We start from the raw sequence: 24,489 nt of genomic DNA on the forward strand, positions 1-24,489 counted from the left end.
GGGTGTAAAAGGGATCCAAGATGGTTAGAAGGGTTTAAGAACAAGGGCAATTAAATTTCAGTTCCAAGTTGATAGTGGGTGTGCTCATGGAACTCCTCCTCAGGCTCTGCCGCCTCCCTGCATGTTTTGATGTCAACAACTTTGTTTCCTGGACAGTTGAGCAGGGGAGAGAGCGTTGACTAGAGTTATCTTTTTGGTATGCATCTTCACTCAGCCCAGTGCCATACACACACTGACATTTTACTCCATGAAACAATGCTTATTCTTACTTTGTATGATAAAGTAAAAACACAAAGTTCAATATCAAATATGGTGCTATTAATTCTTAAATGGATAGAAACAATATTGAATGAAAAAATTTTATAAATTCAAATAAATAAAGATGATATGATGAGATAGCTGTATGTTCATAAATTCATACTAAGATGTGTACCATATTTCAAGGGTATCTGGTGAACTGTTGATCACCATTTTTCTTTGTTTTTAATGTGGTCAATGTTGAAAATTTAGTTCTCCCAAATTAATTACTGTGAATGATAATATTAGCAATACAATTTTCCTATTTAACTTGAGAAATTCTTATTCAATTTTAATCAAAAGTGATGAACATAAACATTAAGTCTTATAATCATTTTTCAGTGTGGATGATTAAGCTGCAATAATTTATTCTATTCTCTGGACAACATGAAGTTAAGCTCCATTGTTGAATCAGGGTTTGGAAAAGTAAATGAATTTGTAATGCAAGCATTTTTATTTAATGTTTCAATTTTTTTTTTGAAAAGTTAAAAATTAAAAGTTTGGAGCAAAAGGGAGTTGTAACAATAATTCTATCTCATTTGGACTATGTTCTCTTTGATATATTGTAACAGTATTGGGAACATTTACTAAATAAGGTAATTATTTGGGTATTAAGAGGCAAATAAAATCTTTTGAAACCACTGGACATGTTGAGTAGCTTGTTAATTTTCCTCTATGGTTTCAAATTTAGTTCATTAAGAATACTGTAAATATCATCAAAATATTCCAATTTTATTAACAAATATCATCCTTGAAAAATTGCCAAATGATACTGCTGCTCAATTAGAAAAATGTGAATCTCATTCTGGAGTTCATATAGCCTGCTTAACATTTTATCTTGTAACAACCAATAAACTTTGGGATGATTCAGTAGGTGGATACAATTAGCTCTACTCTCTGAATAAAATATTCCCCAAAGTCAGCTATTCAGTGATGTTCCTTTAAGAAAATTCACAGCTTAGCCTGCTTTTTTCAATTTGTCCATGAGATTTGGCAGAATATCTTTAAGATGCCCAAACCCCTAGACATGTAAACCAGGTTCCAAACAGTGCTGTTATTAATAGCCTCTAACCATTTTCTAACTCCATTGTGTTTTCTAGCTATATTCATTGTCCTGTGCCTTTTAATCTCTTTATGAGCTCTACTCATATTGATCAGTAATGCATGTTTCTGACTTTGTTATTGTATTTAATTCAGTTGTGTGAGATTCAGTTTAAACTATATAATAGATTATCCATGAATTATCTCACCACACATATCTGGCATAAATGAAAATGACTGTTACTCATACAATATCAGTGCCCTCAAGTTAAATAACAAAATCTGTACTAGTCTTTGTCTTCTGTACAAGGGTACCATGTTTTCACAAAGAGGAAGACTTTAAATTTTATCTGCTGATTTAGTATTAAAAGTTACATGCACCATATCCATGTGTGCTGAAAGGATAACATTTTTAGGAGCTATTTATTCAATTTTCTCTTTTGCTGTTCAATATGTCATTATATAAGAGAGTAAGGTTTTCTTATTAACTGCTGTAGAATGACTAAAAATACCCAAACCTAACACCTGTGTGGGGCTCCCTATGGGTAAACCCTTTTCTAAGAACTTTACATGTATTATCTTTACAACTGGGACAATGACTAGTTACTATTATTATAATTATTATTTTTATTAAAGTATCATTGAGATACAATCTTATGCTGAGGTTTCACATGAGCAACATTGTGGTTACTACATTCTCCCCTGTTATCAAGTCCCCACCACATACCCCATTGCAGTCACTGTCCTTCAGCCTAGTAAGATGCCACAGAGTCACTACTTGTCTTCTCTGTGCTACACTGTCTTCCCGGTGACCCCCCCCCCACCTACACCATGTGTACCAATCATAATACCCCTCAATTCCTTCTCCCTCCCACCCCACCCACCCTCCCTAACCCCTCCCCTTTGGTAACTGCTAGTCCCTTCTTGGAGTCTGTGAGTCTGCTGCTGTTTTGTTCCTTCAGTTTTGCTTCATTGTCATACTCCACAAATGAGGGAAATCATTTGGTGCTTGTCTTTCTCTGCCTGGCTTATTTCACTGAGCATAATACCTCTAGCTCCATCCATGTTGTTGCAAATGGTAGGATTTGTTTTCTACTTATGGTTGAATAATATTCCATTGTGTATATGTACCACATCTTCTTTATCCACTCATCTACTGATGGACACTTAGGTTGCTTCCATATTTTGGCTATTGTAAATAGGGCTGCGATAAAACATAGGGGTGCATATGTCTTTTTGAATCTGAGATCTTGTTTCCTTTGGGTAAATTTCTAGGAGTGGAATTCCTGGGTCAAATTGTATTTCTATTTTTAGTTTTTTGAGGAACCTCCATACTGCTTTCCACAATGGTTGAACTAATTTACATTCCCACCAGCAGTGTAGGAGGGTTCCCCTTTCTCCCCATCCATGCCAGCATTTGTTGTTGCTTGTCTTTTGTATGTTGGCCATCCTAACTGGTGTGATACCTCATTGTGGTTTTAATTTTCATTTCCCTGATGATTAGTGATATGGAGCATCTTTTCATGTGCATATTGGGCATCTGAATTTCTTCTTTGGAGAAGTGTCTGTTCAGATCCTCTGCCCATTTTTTAATTGGGTTATTTGCTTTTTCAGTGTTGAGGCATGTTAGCTCTTTATATATTTTGGATGTTAACCCCTTATGGGATATGTCATTTATGAATATATTCTCCCATACTGTAGGATGCTTTTTGTTCTACTGATGGTGTCCTTTGTTGTACAGAAGCTTTTTAGTCTGATGTAGTCCCACTTGTTCATTTTTGCTTTTGTTTCCCTTGATAATTACGATTATTTTTATTTTACAGATAAGGACTTGAGGCACAGAGATGTAAAGTGACTTCCCTAAGGAATCACAGCCTGTAAGACTAGGAGCTGGAATTCAAACCCAGGTAACTAAATCCAGAATTTGCTTTATAACCAATACATTGAACTGCTTCTCAGTAATTTATGTCTTTTTTTCCCCTGTACTTGAAAACTTAAGGGATTTTTTTTGGAAAATGTAGAATTACAAAAAAAATAAATACATTGGGTTCTGTCATTTTTAAAGAATTTTGCACATTAGGTAAAGCCCCTATGTTAAATAATCATTATAAAATCTTGCACTTACTTTTTACTTTTTAAAATGAAGTTCAGATTAAGTCCAAGTCTATTAATGAGAATTAGCATTTTGTTCAATATTGTTAGTTTTTAACTTATAAATTCAGCAGTTGATTGGCACACAGGCTTCTGGATTTTTCACTTCACTATTCTTTTATCTTCTAATAATAAAATATCCATTTTAAGGACAATTTATACTGTTTCAATAAAAGGGTAACAATTGTTGAGAAACTAAAAAAATACATCAGGCTTGAGAGCATTCTTTCTGAAAAAGCCTGCAATTTTGTAACCTGTTGTGACTTTGTTAAATTAACACTTTTTAAGCAGATACCCTGGGTGTCCAATGGGAGCCATGGTTCAGTTCAACAAAGACCACAAGGGAATTGAAATAGAGGTTTATTACTCACTGGTCTGAGAAGAGGTACATGGCACACCTTGAGGGACCATGCCAGGAGGTCAAGGCCAGGTGCAGGCAGAGAGAATGGTAGGACCTGGGGTACATGCCTTTAGTAGGATCCATGGGTGGCATGCTTCGGGGTTCTCAGGATTGTTCAGTACAAACCAAAAAGAGCAGGGTTTAAGTACTTTCAGGGGTCTTGCCTAAGGGGTACATGTGGGGAAGGCGCAGGGACGCAGAGGACACTGCTGCTCTAAAGGGCTGCAGGGAAAGCCTATCAGGAGCTTACATTTGTTGTGACTCTGGACTGCTGTCTAGGGAAAATGCTTATGGGATTGACTAGTGTCAGTTCAAGGTCCCTGCAGGCCACTTGGCCACACAGAATGGATGCTGAGGCAGCAATATTATGGAGCAGTTTAGCTAACCTCTGAACCAGCCAAAACTCAGTTGAATGACTATCGTTTTGCTGACAGGGGAAATGCAATTATCCTAAAGAGTAAAAGAGCACCAAATTAACCCTCCCATTATAGTAATGGTCAAATTGACCATTACAAGCTGAGAAGTAGAATGAGACGTCAATGAGCAGAAGAGCACATGATGCTTTCCTAGCCACTGTGTGTATTCAGCATATGCCCACTGTGGTCTCTCACATGGTGGGAGCCATAGAGCATAGGATTTGTTGCAACATTTGTGTTGCTAGGATTCCTCCTATAAACTCTGATATTTTCTAGTTAGTTAAAAAAAAACAAAGGTTTTAAAAATTATATTATTACATCTGTTACATTGATTTTGTGATCCTACAACAGATGGGACCTGCAGTTTGAAAACAGCCAGTTAATGAAACGGACTGATTTCCCCAGTGGTTCAGTGTCAGGATGGAGATAAATTGATGTCCATGAGCCAAGAGCCAAGGATGGGAATTCTGACCAGTTTAGTGGAGCTATACCGTTAGTGTCAGAGGTGACATGAGACCCTTGCCCCCTTGAGAAGTCTCAGGAACTGCAGAGGGCATTGGAGCTGCCCTGGGATATGGATGGAAGTTTGAGCTGTTATTATCTGAAGGGACCTGGTGGTTCCAGATGCCATCTCTTGACATCGCAGCAGTAGAGTGACATGGTCAAGTGTAGAGCTTTGAGAATTGGCTGCTGAGTTTAAATCTCAGTTCTGTCACTTACCAGCTGTGCACACACTATTTAACCTTTTTAAAGCTCAGTTTCCTCATTTATAAACCAGGATAATAGTTATATTAAGCTCGGAGGATGATTATGAGGAGTAAAAGAGTTACTGTATACTAATACATGTGAACAGCATTTGGGGTGTGATATGTATTCAACAGAAAATTAGCTGTAAAAAATATTACCAAGATGAGTTGTGCTCAGGCGAACTATAGGAACTGAAGGAGCTTCTCAGGGCTGTGCAAACTTCCTTCTGAAGGTGGCCTCTCTGGATAAATGGTTCTTTCTGACATTAGGTGAGTTGGAAACACTGTAATTCCCCATAAGACCTTCTCTGGGAGTCGATCCACTGTTGAATGAATCTAGGTTCAGAGACTGCACATCAGTGTCCATGAGCTGGGGAAGCACCATTTCATCAAAGAGCCTGGGTCAAAGGGTCAAACCAGATAATGCCAACCAACACTCCTCCATGAGCAGCATGATGGAGTTTAAGATGTTTGCATAAGAGGAAAGAGATTCAGATTTTATATGATGGAGTTTAAGATGTAAGAGGAGGAGAGGCAGCTACGGCTGGGTCAGGCTGTGCTCATGGAGTGGATTTGTGGAAGTGGCACAGGGGTGGAGGGAGCTGAAGTTGAGGGAGTTCAGGGGGGTGAGGCAAGGGACTTGGATGTAACCATGCAGGAAGCTGGGAAAAGTAGACAGGCTGTGGATGGAGAGTAAGGATTATGAATCAGATGTCTGAGTAAGCGACCAAAGGGGGTCAAGGAAAGTGATACGTAGCAGTGACAGGAAGGGGTGGAGAGTGCTGTGAGCTGTGAGAGTGCTGTTGCAAGGGGAAGAGGGAATCAAAGACTTCTAGAGATGACAGGGGACTGAACGCTACATCCTGGCCTGGGGCAAGGGGAGAGGAGCAGCCCAGTTGGAGGGAACAAATAGGGAAGTGACGTCTTTTGGTATTTTCTGAGAGCATTCTGTGAGGGGATGAATCCGTTGGTGGTGGGAAGCAGGTTCTAAAGGCCAGGAGAGGAGGTGGAGGGGAGCTGCAGAGAACTGTGGGGGTGGTGGGAGGAAGCGTCAGTGATGGTGCGGGCTGCCCTCTAGCAGGAGCCAAGAATGATAGGAATTCGAGCATGGGCTGAGGTGACCCAAGGACACCAGCTCTGGGAGGGTCGTGCCTGCACAGCCCCTACTACCATGTGGGCTTTAAGCAGATCTGAGGTCCTCTCTTCCTTCTCTCCTTTCCTCTCATGGATCCACATTCCTACCCTGTAAACTGGGAAAGGTGACTGATTTTTGTACACTACTCATTAACATGAAAAGGGCAGTTGATTTCATGTTGTTCTTTTCCTCAGTGCCCACACCCTTCAAGGTCCCTCATTGGTGATCTTCCCTGGAGATGGACCCAAATGGCCTTAATTCCAGTCATTGGAACCCGTTGGACTGTGTGTACTGGGGCTGGAGCTGGGGCTCTTCACAGCTTTACCACCCAGCCTGGGTCCTGCAGCTTTTGCTCACATACCACCCTGGATGCTCCAGGGCTAAGCCCACCTCCTGTATTAGGGGCATTTAGGCCAGGTGAGAAGGAGGGATGGTGTGGGGCATTTCTGAGGGGGACTAAACAATTCCTGCAGCACAGGCTGCCAGGTGAGCCGGGGAAGTACAGGCTGCCGTCTAAGAAAGACCCTGGCGCACAGTGATGGGTGCGCATGGCCTCTGTCACACAGACTTCCCTCTCTGGAGCGATTCCCATACCTCACACCAGGTCCTGTCCTCTTTTGTGTAGCCAGTGTCTCCTGAGGTCACGGCTGCACCATGACCTCCCCTCTCTCAGTCCTGGTGACCTTCACCTCATCTCCTGGAGGTGTTGGGGACTGCTTGGTTGTCCTTCCCCCTGCAGCACTTCCTGTCTGTATTACATCTGTCTGCATTCCTCAAACTCTGTCTGAATTCTCGGCCACTCAGGGATTTCTCTTGATTTCCAGTAGTCTAGTTTGGAAGTAAAGAGTCTGAATATTACCTATTTCCTTTTCTTGTGTCCCTGCAGCTCAAGGACCTTTAGATGCCTGTGCCTGGTTAGGGGACGGGGCTCTCTAATCTTTTTTATGACTCAGACTTGAAGTTCTGCTCCACTCAGGGCCTCCTGTTTTCATCAAGGTCAGCAAGTGAGGGAAGATGGAAAAAGCCCCAAGATTAATATTTCAGGATCTTATCTCAGTATATAAACTATTGTTCAGGAACTGGCCTCAAAAAGAAAAAAAAAAAAACTGTGCTGGGACAGGATCTCCATCACAGGCCCTAGTGTGAAGGGACCTGTCTCACCAGCCGCTACCTTAATCAGGATTCTTTTCATAATAAATGTCAGAAGCTCCCCAGGGACTACTTTATAAAAGGATACAAAGATATCTCCTGTAGTCAGGGGCAGGGGAGCAGCTGGCCTCAGCTTGCACCTGCCACATGGAACTGGGAAGATCTTGTCGTGTTCCTTTGTTCATGTGGTCTGTTGAGCTCAAGGACCTCGGCTGGGTGGTAAGGCTGTGATTTCTGATTTCTCTGCCCCTCTGGCCACTTGGCAGAGCATGGCTGCCCTGAAGCTCTCAAGCTCACATAGTGCAGGGTTGGCCACCTAGGTGTTGCCCACTATTGTCTATTCCCAGCCCAGATTATCAGGATAGGGGCATCTGCTGGCTTTGTCTGGATCAGCATCTGCCCTGTTCTGGTCATCTGTGGCTAGGGCAGGGGCAGGGGTGGAAGAGGGCCCAGACAATACAGAACAGTAACAGATGGGTGATCTCTGAGAGAAGAGGTTGGGGTGGACCATCCTGAAAGATAAGGGAATCATTGTGTGCAGGGCACACTGCTGGGCCTTGCCCAGCTGCACTTCTGGTGCTTGCACCCCCATGACACACTCTGCCCCGTAGTGGTCCAGCCTGTGGGAGCCGCTCCAGGGAAGGCAGTCTCTGTTTCTCCTGCTCTTGCCAGAGCAGATAGATCACTGACCTGAAGGCTGTCTGCCTGTAACTCCCATCCTGTGGTGTTAGATTCAACCCCTAAGGCCATCGAAAATAAATTCAGTCCCTTTTTCACTAACAAGTCCTTCAGGAATTTGGAGAATTATTAGTGTCTTCTTCCGGGAACTATGGCCAACTCCTTTAATTTTCCCTTGAGGGATGTGGTTCAGGCTCCTTTGCCATGCTGACTACTTGCCTCTGAATGGGCTCCTGATTTGAGTATCTTTACTCTAAAGCATGGCCTCCTGGGCTGGATGAAGTAATACTTTGGTGTGGCCTGGTGTGGCACACAGCAGTGTGGATGCACCTTCCTCATTCTAGAAACTATAGTGCATGCAGTCTATGGTTACACCAGGTTAGTTAATGAACTTTGTAAAGTTCAGAGGGTGCTAGAGGAGAATCTGAAATCAGGTTGCATGGGTTCTAATTCTGGCTCCACCACTTACTAGTGAGGGGATTGTGGGAAATCACTGTGAGAACTTGTGCAGCCTCTGTTTCTCATCTGTAAATTGATAATATTAATGGCCCTACACTCAGAAGTTTATATGTTTGTTTTAAATGGAGATTAAATTAGTTAATACAAGGAAAGCACTTAGTAGAATGCTGGTATCTAGAACATGTTCAATAAGGGTAGCTAATAATACCATAATTATTAATATTGTTTCAAGTACCCATGTGGACATGGGTGTTTCTTATGTTGTGTTCTTTTAGGCACCTGGACTCACCCATATGGTGTTTTGGAATCCAATGTAGGGTTCTGTCCTTGTGAAATTCCATCTTGTTAGATTCTTCCCACTATTCTAACCAGATCTTGCAAATTTTGGTCTCTGAATCAGTGAGGCAGTCTATTCCCCCAAATTTGTGCCTTGGCCAAGGTTTAAGGAATCTCAATACCAATAGTAGGGTAGATTTTTTTTCTAAAATTTTAATTTTTTTATTGATGTTTAGTTGACATAATAGTTTCAGGTATACAACATAGTGATTTGACACTTATGTACATTGGATAGTAAGTGCTCATCCCAGTAAGTGTAGTCACCATCTGTCACCATACAAAGTCATCATAATATTACTGGCCATATTCCCTGTGCTATACTTTTCATCCCCATGACTTATTTATTTTATAACTGGAGGCTTATACCTCTTGATCCCCTTTACCTATTTTGCTCATCATCTCAACCCCTACCCTATGGCAAGTACTTGTTGGTTCTCTGTATTTATAAGTCTATTTCTGTTTTGTTTGTTCATTTGTTTTGTGTTTTAGATTCCATATGTAAGTGAAATCATAGGCTGTTGGTCTTTCTGTGTCTGACTTACTGAAATTAGCATAATATCTCCTGGTCCATCTGTGTTGTTGCAAATGGCAAGATTTCATTTCTTTTTCATGGCCAAGTAATATTCCATTTGTGCATATATACCACATCTTATCCATTCATCTATTTATGGACACTGACATTGCTTCCATATCTTGGCTATTGTATATATGCTGCAGTAAGCCTAGGGGTGCATATATCTTTACAAATTTGTGTGGTTGTTTTTTTTTAGGTGAATACTAAAAAGTGGAATTACTAGATCACAGGGTGCTTCTGTTTTTAATTTGTTGAGGAAACTCCACACTGTTTTCCATAGTAGCTACACGAGTTTATACTCCCACCAAAAATGCACAAGGGTTCCCTTTTTACCTTATTCTTGCCAACACTTGTTATTACTTGTCTTTTTGATATGAGCCATTAGGAGGGTAGCTTTTGTTTTCCCTTTACCTCTCTTGAGGGTTGTGGAATGGATAAACATGACACTCAGTGAACTCAGAAGTATAGAGTAGTAGTTGTGGGCTTCAGGGCTGGAGTTGGTAGCCCTGGGTTCCAGCTTCTACTTGCTAGTGGTGCAATGTTGCATAAATTAATGGAATGCTGTAAGCTTCAGAATAGCAGGAGTTTGGAAGAGGCAGTGGTTTTGGGGGTAACACCAAAGCAGTTCTTGGGAGAAAAGAGAAGGGGATGGAGTGAGAGCTGCAGGACCTAATGGCCAAGGAAGTCAGCTAACAGTACCAGCAGCCAGCACCATCCAGCTCAGACAAACGACCCTTTGTTTAGCCTCTGCTGGTGTGTTCTCCTCCAATACTGAGGCTATTATAACCAGGCCTCCCAGAAAGCACGCACCACTCCCAGCTGCCAAGGTCATGCATATGGAGGAGCCAACCTTCTCCAGCTGTAGTAAGACCCCAGTCCAGCTTATTTGTGGGTGGGTGTTCAACAGAGGTAGGGCCAGAGGGCCACGGTGTGAGGAATTACGGAGGTTGGATCTTGTTGTGTACTAGCCGCAGAAATGTGAAAAAGGCACTTAACATTTAAAAGTTCCCATCCTAATGTGTGGGTCTGGGGGTCCTTAAAGATGGTGGCAATAAAATGATGGTGGTAAATTGCAAAGACGGGATGTTTGGGCTTCTGAAAAGTATTTTTGCTTGATGGAAATGAACAGCTTCTATGCATATTGAAAATTAATCAAGTGATTCAGATCTTTGTGTAATTAAAGTCTTTGTGTAAACAGAGAAGCCTTTACTGGGGAAACTTTGAAGATACAAAGCAGAAGTTCTTGGCATGCACATTCTGGAGATCTTAGAGATATCTCAGTGAGGCGTATTTTGTCCAGACTTCACAACAATGCAATAAAGAAAAATGAAGGAGGACCAGGTGAGATTGCTCATGTTGGTCTGTCCTGGAATATCCCAATGTGGCTGGACAGCATGTAGTCAGATTCTGCCAGGGAGAACTTCCCTCAGCCCCCTCTACCCCCCAACTTGCTCTGATGTGGCTTGGGATAGAGGGGTGCTATACTCCCCAAACCAACCTCTGCAGAGGCTCTGTCTAGGAAGTAGTAGCCTGCCAGACCAACTGAGGCCTCAGGGATAGATGGAAACCCCGTCCCAAGGCCACAGCATCAGAGGCCCTCTGTTTAATAAGGAAAAAGTTAAAAGTAGGTCCCTTAGGTTCTGCTCCTGGGCTCCAGGGCCACTTTGCAACCTTCCTGAGGTTTTACTTTGCTCTGTGGTAACATCTTCTTTGTAGCCTGTCCAGAAACCAGGTTTCCTGATGGCTGTGGGTTCCTCTCATTCCTGGGTGGCCTGGCTGCACCTGGAGAGGATGCTCTCCTTCCCCTTCAAAGCTGCTATCATGAGCCTAAAACAGTTCTTCTGCCATAGTCATCCCTTTCTCTTACATTTAACTTTGAGAATGCTATAGTTCAGACCCCTTGCGTCCTACATGGATCAATTATTACGGTAAATTCCTACCTGGACACTCTTTCTTTCTTCAATCCATCCCTCACACCAAAGTTGTTTTTGTAGAGCACAGATCTGATCATGTCAAGCTTTGTACAAAAATCCACAGTGGCTCCCCACTGCATACAGCATAATGTTAAATTCCTGAGCCCAGTGTTCATTCATCACCTCTCTTAATCTGACCCCAGTCTCCCTTTCCTACTTCCATTCTCTCTTTCTCCCTCCCTCTCTTTCCTCTTCTGTTTTGTTCCAACTGTGACCTGCAACTCAGAGTTCTGCAGACTTGGAAAGCATTTTTCTGCCTTATGCTTTTGCATTTTCTGTTCTCTCTGTTCTTCCTTCATCACAACTTTACCCACCTTTCCAATGATCTCAATATGCCTTCTCTTCTGCGGGGTCTGCCTAGACTTCCTGTGGAACTAACCGAGCAGTCTCTTTGCTTCTACGGAATGTTGATTCTACTTCTCATTGAGCATATGTTCCTTCCTGCTTTGCCTCAGAGTCTGTTTGCTGCATGCTCTTCCCTCCCCCCAGCTCTGTAATATCGTTTAAGGTTGACCCTTGTCTCACTTAATATCTAGGTGTTGTACTGAACTGAATTGAAGACAATCTATTTCTTTTTCATAAAACATTTTTTTCTGGCTATAAATTCTGTGTTAACAGTGATATTTTTTGTCATTTTGTTGAAAACTGACTTCTGGCTTTCATTGCAGTTGTTGGCATTTTTGCTATTAGTCCAGTTGATAGGAAATAATCTGTCTTTTCTCTCTTTTTTAGATAAAGACTCTTCTTGAGGTTCCAGTTTACCCTGATATATACATAGGTATTTATTTTTACTTATTGTTAATTTATTTTACTTATGTTTCAGAATATTTGTGAACCTCGACTCTATAGATGTCTTTCAACAGTATTGGAAAATTCTTGGCCTTTATCTTTCAAATATTTATTCTACTATTCTTTCTTTCTTATCTTTCTGAAACTTCAAGTCGATATATGTTAAATCTATCCTCCATGTCTCTTACTAACTTGTTCATCTTTTCTATCAATTTTCTCTCTTCTTTACTTCAGAATAATTTTTTAAAGTCTGTATTCCACTTTATCATCTCTTTTATTGAATCTATTCTGCTGTTAAATCTACCTATTGAGCTTTAAATGCTAATTAGAGTTTTCATGCCTAGAAATATTGTTTGATTTTGTAAAAAACTTCTTGGTCTATTTTAGAGTTTCTTATTTATTGCACATATTTTTCAAGCTACCATTGATTTTCTTGGTCATAGGAGGCACAGCTCTTTTACAATTTTTGACTGATAATTCCCATATCGAAATTCCTTTGGGACCTGTTTTTGTTTATTGTTTTAGATGCTTTTCTCTCTTGGTGATAGGTCTCCTTCTGTGATTAGTGGATTTTGATTGAGATAAGCTCATATAATTTCATGTGTGTGAGAAAATCTTGAGACAGGAATGAAGGTGAATTCTTCAGTGAGTATTTGCCTTTGCAATGCAACTGAGAGTATTACAAGTTCAGAACCACTTTAATCTAAATGTTTGTATTGAGAATTATTTTTTAGAACTCAGATACCTTGAATTTGGGCAGTAAATTGGTATGCGGAATGGTTGTAGGTATAATGTACAGGATTTTGTTTGGTTTTTTCCTTCTGAGAGTGTAGCACTTTGGGGCCCTAGCTTTGTGGGTGAGAATTTTCTATTAGTTCTCATACTTTTGGTGGTCCTTTATTTCCTCACCCTGTAAAAATGAAATACAAGTACACTAGGTCTGATAAGTGTTTCAGGTGAAAGTGAGTTTCTGGGCTTTGCTTACCTTTCGAGTTACCCTCATTTATGACCCTTCATTAGTATTTCTTAATTATTTTGCAACTGTCTTTGCCTTTAAGATATTTTTAGAATTTCCCCCAGCATTTTAGTTGTTTTTAGTGTGAGAATTGATCTAGAAACCTAGTTATTTGTATTACTCTTCCACATATTATTCAGCCATTTCCTTTTCACTGGAAATTTAGCTTTTTTCTCCATTTTTTTGGTATTATAAATAATGCTGCAATGAATATGTGCCTTTGTGCACCCATGTGGACATGTCTCTCACGTAGATACCTATAAAGGGAAACGCTGGGTGGAAGAGTAGGTGTATTTAATTTTGGTATGAAAAGGCATTACTAATTTATCATCCCATAAAAAGTGTATGAGAAAGCTCTTTTTCATAACCTGTCACTTAAGAATTTGTGCCAACATGATGGGTAAAAATGTGTCATAGTTTTTAACTTGGGATTTCCTGTTCATTTGTGAGTTTTATCATCTTCTGATCTCTTAATTGATCAGTTGTATTTTTTCTTCTGTGAAATGCCTGTTTATATTCCTTGCCCCATTTTAAAAGCTTTATTATTTTTATCTTATTGATCTGTAGATTCTCTTTGAACAACCTGGATACTAATCCTTTGTCTCTATACCTATTGCAAATATTTTTCCAAATTTTCACATTAGCTTATAGCCTTTTCTTTATATAACTTTTACCACATAGCAATTTGAAGATTTTATGTACTCACAATTTCAACTTGGTTATACATTTTGAGTTTTCCACTATTTTTTCTCTAATAATTTTATGGCTTTATTTCTTATGTATAATTCTTGACTATATTTAGATTTAATTTTTATAAAGGTTGTGACATAAGGATATGAAGGTTTTTTTGAGTGGGTAGTTACATATCATTTTAACTTACCAAAAATTTGGAAAGACCATTATAGACCGTTATTGTATGCTAAATTTCCATGTGTACATTGGACTATATCTATATGTTCTATTTTATTTCTTTTAATCTATTTGTTTCTTCTTGCTCCAATACCCCATTTAAAATAACATTATCTTAACAGCATGATTTTTTTTGTTCTTGTTGCCACTTAGTTTTTTAAATTATATTTGGTGCCACAGAGCTGTTTTCTGTAAGGTAGAGATGTTATCTTTGTAATTAGCAATAGCCTTTGCTGTTATATACATGATTTGAAAGCTGGTAGAGTATGTCATCTCTCATTAGTTATTTTTTGAAGTTTACTTGGATATTCTAATGTGTTCTTTATTCTGGATGACATTTTAGAATCAGCTTGTTAAACAGTATAAAATTTCTTTTGGAATTTTGATTGTAATTATGTTGATTTATCTTTAATTTTGAGGAAACCAGGCTCTTTATAAGGGTAAATGTTTCCATTAAGGAACATGGAATATCTCTTTAGTCTGGTCTTTTAAAATATCCTTTCAATATATATTTTTTCAAATCTGTCTCCATATTTTTCTGTGTATTTCCTGTTAGTTTTCTCCCTGGATATTGTATATGCTGCTATAGTGAATGTGGTCCCCCTTTTTATGAAAATTTCTAATTAATTAATTTTGGAAAATGATTTTTGTTGATCATTTATCCAACTCTTGATGAATCCATTATTAGTTTTCATTTAAAAAAACCTTGGTATTTCTTAGAAGATATATCCACATCAAATAATGACATTTATGTGTATGGGTATGTATGTGTGTATGATAAATTTTCTCTAAAACCCACATTTGTATTATATAGAAAGGCAAAAGAAGAAACATTTTGTTGCATTTTGATTTATTGTGCTTTGCAGATATTGTGTTTTTTACAAATTGAAGGTTTGTGGCAACCCTTTATTAAGCAAGTCTATTGGTGTCATTTTTGCAACAGCATTTACTCACTTCATGTCTGTGTGTCACATTTTGGTAATTCTTGTGATATTTATTTCAAATTTTTCATTATTTGTTATGGTGATTTGTGATCAGTGATTACAGCTTGCTGAAGGATCAGATGATGGTTAGCAACTTTAAGGAATGTGGTATTTTTAAAGTAAGATATATAAATTGCTTTTCAGATATAATGCTATTGCACACTTAATAGACCACAATTAACTTGTAAGCATAACTTTGATATGTGCTGGAAGCCAAAACCTTCACTTGACTTGCTTTATTGCAGTGGTGTGGAATCAAACCTGCAACATCTGTGAGGTATGCCTGTATAGTCCATTTGCTGCTTTTTTATGTGTGAGTTTTACATTTATTATCCTAAAAAAGATTAAACAATAGTTTCCTGAAATAAATTTTTTTTCATCTGGGTGTTGGGGGTATGCCAGTCTCATATGACTGCCATGCTCTGTATTACTCTTTGTCACATAGGATTTGTGTGCTTGGTAGAACTTGCCATTAAAATCATCTGTGCCTACTATCATGGTCAGGATAAATATTTGACAATTAAAAAAATTTATTAATTGATTATGAGTCCACTGAGTTTTTCCTGTTTCTTCTTGAGTCATAAATACTCACAGGAAAACATGCAATTCATGGAAACTTACAAATTTATTGGTATAAACTTATATAGAATGCTCCTCATGTTCCAAAATAATCTTTTCTGTATCTGTATCTATGGTTATGTTCTCTTTTGAATTTCTGACATTGTTTGTCTTCTCTTTTTTCCTTAACAAAATTTGTCAAAGTTTATATTTTTGAACTTTCTAAAGAACAACCTTTTAGTTTTAAAGTTTAAGTCTGCTATTCTTTATTTTGTATTTGAATATATTAATATTTGTCTTTTGATTATTAATTACTTCTTTTTCTTTGGGTTTATACTTCTGTTCTGTATTTAGATTCTAGGCTTGAACACTAATTTACTTTTGATTATTCTTTTTTTCAGTTAAATGCCTGTGAAGTTATACATTTTCCCTTTTCCTACTACCATGGCCAAAGCTCTGCCTCAAAATGTGGTACACTCATTCCTTTCTAAAGAGTTTGTAATTGTTATTTTAAATAGTTATTTTGAATGCTTTTAAATTTCCAAGTAAAAAAAAAAAATTTTTTTTGGTAAGAGATGATATTAGGTTCCTGTTGAGCTATAATAAGTTACCACAAATTTAGTGACTTAAACCACACAAACGTTTTCTCCTATAGTTCTGTAGGTCAGAAGTATAGGATCAGTTTCACTGGGCTCAACTCAAGGTGTTGGCACGGCTGGTTCTTTCTGGAGTCTTTGACGGGAGAATCTGTTCCCCTGCCTTTTTCACCCTCTAATGGCTGCCTCTGTTCCTTGGCTCATGGCTCTTTCTCTAGCTTCAAAGCCCATTACTCTAATACCTGCTGTTGTCATCACACTGCCTTTCCTTCTGCACTAGTGTCTCCATCTTGCTTCCCTCTTGTAATGATGCTTGTGATTTCATCATCACACCCACATGGATAGGCCTGACTCCTCCATCTTATTATTAACTTAATCACATTTGCAAAGTGCTTTTATCCATATAAACAAACATATTTACTGGTTCTGGGGATTAGGATGTGGATAATTTAGGGGACTATGATTCACCCTACCTCAGAGATGCTTTTCTTTAATTGTGAATTTCTAATGTTTTATTTCTACCTTAGTGAATTTGTTGATTACCTTGTGGAAAAATTAAGATTTTTAAAGTTTGGAGGACCTGGTGACAATGTATATTAGTATGAGTGTTTTAAAATTGGTAAGAATATATTGTATATGGAAGACAGGGAAAAGTTGGCGTCATCGAAAAAAATGAATCAGGAAATGCTTATATAAAATCAGATGAGAAAAGTCTTAATAAAATTAGAATTAAATTGAAATATCAGCATGAGTTAACAACTTTAAAAAGGCTTCTACTGTCACTAAAGTAGCCTAGGCAACTTTTGGCGTAACTGTGGCTACAGCCAATAATAAAACAAAACCCTGGAAGAGACAGAGGATGCTAATTGTGATCATTGTTTTTTAACAGTATTGGTCTGTCTTATCTTATGATATCTGCAAAAAGGGAGAAAAAATATTTGCAAGACCCTAGTTGAAGCCTTTTGTTTGTGACTCCTGATTGCTTGCTCTTTTGTTATGTGCTCTTTGTATCAGAAGTTTGTAAGGATTTTGCTATGGCCAGTGTTAATAGATTTCCCCATGGGTGGTGGTTGTAAGTGAATTTCATCATAGCTCTATAATCTGCTTGCTGGAATTGTAACCTGGAAATGCCCTACAGGACTTGGCATTAGGCGCCTGGCATTCCTTATACACTCAGCCCCAAGTACAGACAACTTTTTAAAGGAGTTTGGCCATGAAAACAAGAAATTAGGAAACAGCTTGGAAGTTTTTTTGTTTTTTAAGATGGAAGGACCTAAGATGGTTTAAGAACAATAGTGAAAAGACATTAGAGAAAATGAAAAAGAGAAAGAGTGGCTATACCAGAAAGAAGGGTAATTTAGAGAAAGAGGCATCTGGCAAGTTGGTGGTGAGGGGCGTTGGATCATTGGTTGAGGGACGTTGGCTGTATATAGGAGGAGAAACACTCTTCCCCTTGTACAAGAAGGAAGGAAAAGAAGGTGCAGTGGTGTGAGTCTAGTGACAGGAAGTTGAAGATTGCCCTCAGAGAGATTCAGTCTCCCCTTTTAAACAGCAGGAAAGGTGGCCTCCAGAGAGAGTGTTTCCTGATGGCTTGTCAGTCCCAGGAGATCAGGAACCATGTCTGTCTTTTCACAATAGATTTCCTAGGCTTAATGCAGTGCTTGGCATGGAATAGATATCCAATAAATATTTGCTGAAAGAAACAATGAATGGGTAAATAAATGCATGAAGCTAAAGGGTAAAGAAGTAGTGGAAAGTTTTGCAAGAACAGAGAAGACCTGAGATGGCCATTCTGGAGTCTGGCAGAGAAAGTAAACATAAAAACACAAAGGTTGTATTGTCTTGAGGGCTCAGGTGAAGCTGGAGACAATGATTACCTAGAGTTCTGATGGGTGTTTTCAATTTTCTTCAGTAGTGTTCAAAAGTCCAGGTAGAGACAAGAGAAGCCAGATGATTGGATTGATTTGGGTTTGGGATTTTGTCAGGCAGGTGCCATAGGAGGACAAATGGCATAAGGGAGGTGAGGGTATTGGCAGTTGAACTCATAAGCTATGGGATCTAATGAGTTGGATGAGCAAGGAAGTAATGACAGGAGGGACTGACCAGTTGAAGGGACCAAGAGGTTGGAGTTCTCAATGTGGTAGAAAAATCAGATGGAGCAACATCAATTAAGTGGTGGAGCTGGAAGGATAGGACATTGTAGTTAGAAAGTGGGACCTAATTGTGTTATGAGGTAGAGCTGTTCTGTTGAATGCAGAAACCAGGGAGAGAGTGGCTGCTTTAACACAGAGTCGAAGGTCATGGAAGCTGAGTTTTCCCTTCATCCACAGTGGATAATGATATTACTCAGGATGATAATAAGAGAGGAGGGGGAGAGGAAAACTCTGATGCCAGGTCTTCACTGAAGAAAGGGAAGTCGTCTAGAACTTGGAGGAAGACAATGGCCATGAGGTGTAGAAGATGTTAGAGTTAGGGTTTACACATGAAGGTGTAGGAAAAATGGTTTGGGGAATGGCTTAGGGAATTAACTCTGAGGTACATGAGTGTGGAAGAATCTGCAGCTTTTAATTTAGAGGAAGAAGCCCTCAGGGAGGAGGCGAATTCTACCCTGGGATGGAAAGGAGAAGGGAAGGGGTTGAGGGTGTATCAAGAGATGGAGGTTTAAGGCAGCTGGCAGTTCCAAAGGGCCTGGTGGAAAGTTTGGGAACAGTGGGAACTTGGGCCTGGGGAGATAAAACTCAAGGAAGTATGAGAGTGAGAATGAGCATTAGGATGGCATCTATGAGAGCTTATATTTAATGATAATAACAAGCAAGAGGTAAGGATTGGTTTAGCTGGCTGAAAAGCCTCACAAATAATTATTTTTTTGCTGGACCTTGGTGAGTGGTGGGGATGTGGTCATCTTAGAAATATTCGTCCTCCATCTGGATTGATGGAGTTTCCAAAAAAGTTCAAGTTTCTGATGGTGAGGGCGTTTCCAGTGGGGAGGATACCCGGATTTTCCTGGAAAGTGGCAGTCAAAGTCTTGGGTTTGCTTAAGATTGGAGAGGTACTGGGTACCTCTAAGTTCTCAAACTTTATTTCTATCATTAACAACTATCTCCTTCCCCTAAAACTCTTAATAGGTGTATTAATTTCCTGTGGCTGCTGTAACAAATTAAACTGTTTTTTATAATCATTGTATTTATGGATTTTTTTTTTAATGACTGTGCCTGGAGTTTGATAACAGCTGATTAGGTTTTTTTCTCCCAGGCTGAAATGATCATAGCATGCTCTGTGGAGTAAGGTTTTGGGCACTCAGCTACCCACATAACCCTGATGTACCCAGAATCATTTTCTGAGGGAATCTGAGCCCTGCTATGGGGCTCTCCTGTGTCCGGCTCTGCACAGAGGTAGAGTGGGGCCCATGTACCAGGTGGCTGTCTTGAAAGGTTTCTCATTCTTCATGGAAGCCTGTCAATACATACAAGCCCAGTAAAAGGAAGTAGCCAGCCTGTAGCTGGTGCAATGGAATGCCTGTGCCCTTAGTGTTAGAAAATGTGTTTATGGAGCTCAGCCTCCTGAGATTCAGCTGGGCCATTGGAAAGCTGTAAAATCCAGGGTTAGGTTTTTTTACCTGGGTTTTGATGTTAAGCCGTTTCACTGCACTGAGACGTGTTATAAATGGATCTATGAAAGGGCCTCACAGAACCACTGCTGAATTTGCTGTGGGGATGCTGTTGAGGGCAACAGTCTGTCTATCATTACATCATACAGTCCTTTTTTAAGAGCCTCAAGTGAAAAATTTTCTGTAAGTCCCAGTATCAGGATAGAGATTTTTTCCTGGAGCACCTAGTTTGCTTTTCATTTTATAAATGTTGTAAAGCATGTAAATGAACACATTTCCCTCTTGACTGGGAAATGTAGTATCAAATTTGTTGCTTTCTTCTCCAAAGAAAACAGGACTCTGTGGGTACAGATTTTGTATGCTAATTCTAACTTCATCTTATTTGTTTCTACCTTAAGTTTCCTTTTTATCTCTTTACTCCATTGATTAGTTATCTTGTGTACTGACCATGTTTTTCTAAGTCACCTCAATTATTTCTGGAATTAAGGAAATTGAGGAGGGTACAATCAATGGTTAGAAATGTTAGCCCTGAGGTTGAATTCCTGCCCTGCCACTTAGGACTTGCGTTACTTTCCATAACTTATCTGCCCTGGTTCCATCTCAGCATTCTCATCTGTAAGTAGGATTCCATGAATACCAATTTTTTAAATTGAAGTATAATTGGCATACACTATCTATTAGTTTCAGGTGCATACCATATTAATTTGATGTTTATATATATTATAAAATGTTCCCCATGATAAGTCTAGTTACCATCTGTCCCCCTATAAAGTTGTTGTAGTATTATTGACTTATTCCCTATACTGTACATTGCATCCCCATGACATTTATTTTATAAGTGGAAGATTGTAATTCTTAATCCCCTGCATGTATTTCACCTGCCTCCCAACTCCTCCCCTTCTCCGGTGACCAGAATTTGTTTCCTGTATCTATGAGTCTGTTTCTGTTTTGTTTTGTATTTTAGACTCCACATATAAATGAAATCATATGGTATTTTTCTTTCTCTGACTTATTTCAGTTAACATAATACCTTCTCAGTCCATCTGTGTTATTGAAGATGGCAATATTTCATTCTCTTTATGACAGAGAAATGTTCCACAAATAAATATATACTATGTCTTCCTTATCCATTCATCTATTGATGGACACTTACATTGCTTCCATATCTTGGCTATTGTAAATAATGTTGCAATGAATATGGGGACACATGTATCTTTTCGAACTGGTATTTTGTTTTTTCAGATAAATCTCCACAAGTGGAATTACCAGATCATATGTTAGTTCTATTTTTAATTTTTTGAGGAAACTCCACACTATTTCCCATAGTGGCTGCACCAATTTACATTTCCACCAACAGTGTATGAAGTTTCCTTTTCTCCATGTCCTTGTCAACATTTGTTATTGTCTTTTTGATAATGGCCAATCTGACAGGTATGAGATGATAATGTCATTGTGATTCTGATTTGCATTTACCTCCTGATTAATGATACTGATGTGCCTTTTGGCCATCTGTATGTCTTTTTTGGAAAAATATCTATTGAAGTCCTCTGCCCATTGTCTAATTGCCTTTTTAAAAATAAGTTGTATAAGTTCTATAAAGTTTTTTTTTTATATTAACTCCTTATCAGATGTATGATCTGCAAATATCTTTTCCCATTCAGCAAGTTGCCCTGACTTTTAATTTTGTTGATAGTTTCCTTTCCTATGCCAAACCTTTTTAGTTCAATTTTATTCTATTTGTTTATTTTAGCTTTTGTTGCCCTGGTCTGAGGAGATTGGTCCAAAAAATTATTGCTAAGAGCTTACTGCTTAGGTTTTCTTCTAGGAGATTTATGGTTTCAGGTCTTACATTTAGGTCTTTATTCCATTCTGAGTTTTTTTTTGTATATGGTTTAAGGAAGTGGTCCAGTTTCATTCTTAAACATGTAGCTGTCCACTTTTCCCAACACCATTTATTGAAGAGACTGTGGTATATTCTTGCTTCTTTGTAATAAGTTAATTGACCATACACACATGGGTTTATTTCTGGGCTTTCTGTTTTATTCCATTGATCCATGTGTCTATTTTCATGCCAGTACTATACTATTTTGATTACTACAGCTTTATAGTATATTTCGAAATCAGGGAGTGTAGTATCTCCAGCTTTGTTCTTCTTTCTTAAGATTGCTTTGGCTCTTTAGGGTCTTTTGTGGTTCCATGCAAATTTTAGATTCTCTGTTCTAATTTTGTGGAAAATGCCATTGGTATTTCAATGGGAATTGCACTGAATCTGTAGATTACTGAGTACCAACTTTTTAAGGCCTACAGCCTTACTATGCAGTAAGTGGAAAGCATTTTAAGTAGTGCCTGGCACATAGTAACTATGAAGTCAATGTTACATGATTATTGCTGTTGTTAGTTTTGGAACCAGTGAGAGAATAAATAAATACCTGAATAAACTAATGTATCTATTGGGGAAGAAAAGAGCCAGTCTTACCCTGCTGGGCCATTTTCTCTGCTCCCATGGGCTGAGGCAGCCTGGAGAATCAACTGCATGGACTCTAATGATGATGGCTCAAAACCCTGTAGAAGCTCACAAACCCCTAAGCCTCTGAGAAGATTTTTATATTTTATATTTTTAACTAGAAGAGACTGAAGAAAGGGTCATAAAACGTTAAAGTATATTATGACTATTTTACTGACCTATATTACTTTTTAGCAGTAACTCTTAAAATTATCATCATCTTAAAAGCAATTCTAAACAATAATGTTGCAGCTGGTTTTTATCCTGTCATCAATAAAGAGGGAGTATTGTTAGCTACTGGCCACATACCCCAAAACTTAAACAATAAAACAGAGTGGAACGTAGATGATTATAGTATTCTAGAATGGCCTAGTAATGTTACAGTGACTAAACACCAGATGTATTTGAGAAAGAACAGTAGTACTAAGGTAGAGTCTTTATTAAGGTATTTTATAAACATGAGCCTGTTATTCCCTTGAGGAAATCTCTGAAATAACACAAGCTCCAGATGCCAGACGAAGAACTCATTTTAGTCTGGACTTCTATGTGCTTAACTCATCTTTGATTCTGTTCCAGTACCGAGCACATGCCTGGCACCAGGTGTTGGTTGACTGGAACAATGAACGAATAGGTTGCCTCAAGTTGTGGGAGATCTCCCCCAGTAACTGGACAATCTCCCTGGAGGCATCCAGACCACAGGGAGGTCAGGGACATGTGGGTTGATGAGTAAGCAACTGGAAGCCTTTAATTCCAGGAACATGAGCATAGAGGTTGCATTCACTCACTCATTCATTCAATTTTTTTGTTAGTCACTACTATGGTCCTGATGCTGTGCTGGCCACAGTGGGTATAAAAGACAAGGTAAATCCAGGCTCTGTCCTCCTGGCACTGACTACACGATCCTACACCTGTGACAGGCACAAGGCATTCAATGGGATGATGAAAGGATACCAAATCCAGATTTAGAAAAAGTCAGGGAAAGCTTTCATGAAGAATGGACATATGAGAGATGAGCTGGTAGTCCTGACCAGGTAAAGGGTTAAAGGGAGCGAGGCAGGAACAGGCAGCAAAGGAAAGAGCACCTGGTACATGAGAGGCACTGGCCATGCCAGAGCAGTGTGGTGGAGTACAAATGATGGTGGGAGATTGGTGAGGGCTGCAGCTGGCCAGGGAAGGAGAGGGGCTGGATCAGCAGGGCCTCACCTTCTAAGATGAGGCATATTGCTTTATGCTGAGAGCAATAGAATGCATAGAAAGCTTCAGGCAGGAGAGTTTCAACATCAGATCTGAGATTAGAAAGCTCACGCTGGATGCCTTAGAGAATGGATTTAGGGGTTGAGACTAGAGGCAGTAAGGAGGCTGTTATGTTGACCAGTCAACAGAGGGTGGATTTGAAAGATCTAGGCATACTTAGTGATAGCTGTGACTTGGGAACAAAGAAGATGAAGGGCCAAAGCTATCTGCAAAACAATGAATGTAAGACTGACTCTCTTTTTGAGCATTGGGTAGATATTTTTCTGCTTTTAACTCTTTGCAAAAACCACCTTGTCACCCATAGGCAAGAGAGTGAGATGTGTGTCCAGCATACAGGGGGCCATCCCAAAGTTCTTGGAGCTCCTCATACCTGGGCTTACCAGCACAGTGGCTCTGGAGCAACACAGGGAAGCTGTGGGTGCCTGAAGGCACCTCTGATGGTACTTGGGAGATCTTAAGATCTTCTGACACTGCCTCCTACATAGGAATGGGGGTTAGGAGCTGCCTATGAGGGCTTTGTAGAAAGAGGAAATGGGTGGCAATCAGTGAACTGGAAAGTCGTGGCACTGGGCTTCTTGGGAATTGTAGGCAGAAAACCTGCATCCTGCTCCACCTGGGGCAAACTTGGGGAAATCATTTAAGCTCCAGCACTAAAATGTTATTAAATGGTAACACTGAAGAGGAGAGGCTCATGTGACAAGGGACGGAGGCTGATCTCTAGCCACGTGGTAGGGAAGTAGGGCCCTCAGCCCAACAGCCCATGAGGGACTGAATCCTCCTACAACCATGTGAGTGCGCTAGAAAGCAGATTCTTCCCCAGTGCAGCCCTGACAGGACTGTGGTGCAGCTGATACCCTGACTGCAGCCTTGTGATGCACACTAAGCTAGGACCCCCTTAATGCTGAGACCCTGACTCATAG

At 39.5% G+C, this 24,489-nt stretch overlaps 1 long non-coding RNA gene across 1 annotated transcript in view; it reads left to right on the plus strand.

Annotated features, from left to right (window-relative positions):
• The window catches only part of LOC118935857 (uncharacterized), a 185,450-nt gene that overhangs the window by 53,415 nt on the left and 107,546 nt on the right, over positions 1-24,489 (plus strand). Inside the window, exon 2 of the long non-coding RNA XR_008996236.1 lies at positions 3,162-3,245. This is a non-coding gene — a long non-coding RNA (uncharacterized LOC118935857). The remainder of the gene's footprint in view (positions 1-3,161; positions 3,246-24,489) is intronic.

This window comes from Manis pentadactyla, chromosome 3 (assembly GCF_030020395.1).
Source record: "Manis pentadactyla isolate mManPen7 chromosome 3, mManPen7.hap1, whole genome shotgun sequence".
Classification (NCBI taxonomy): Eukaryota; Metazoa; Chordata; class Mammalia; order Pholidota; family Manidae; genus Manis; species Manis pentadactyla.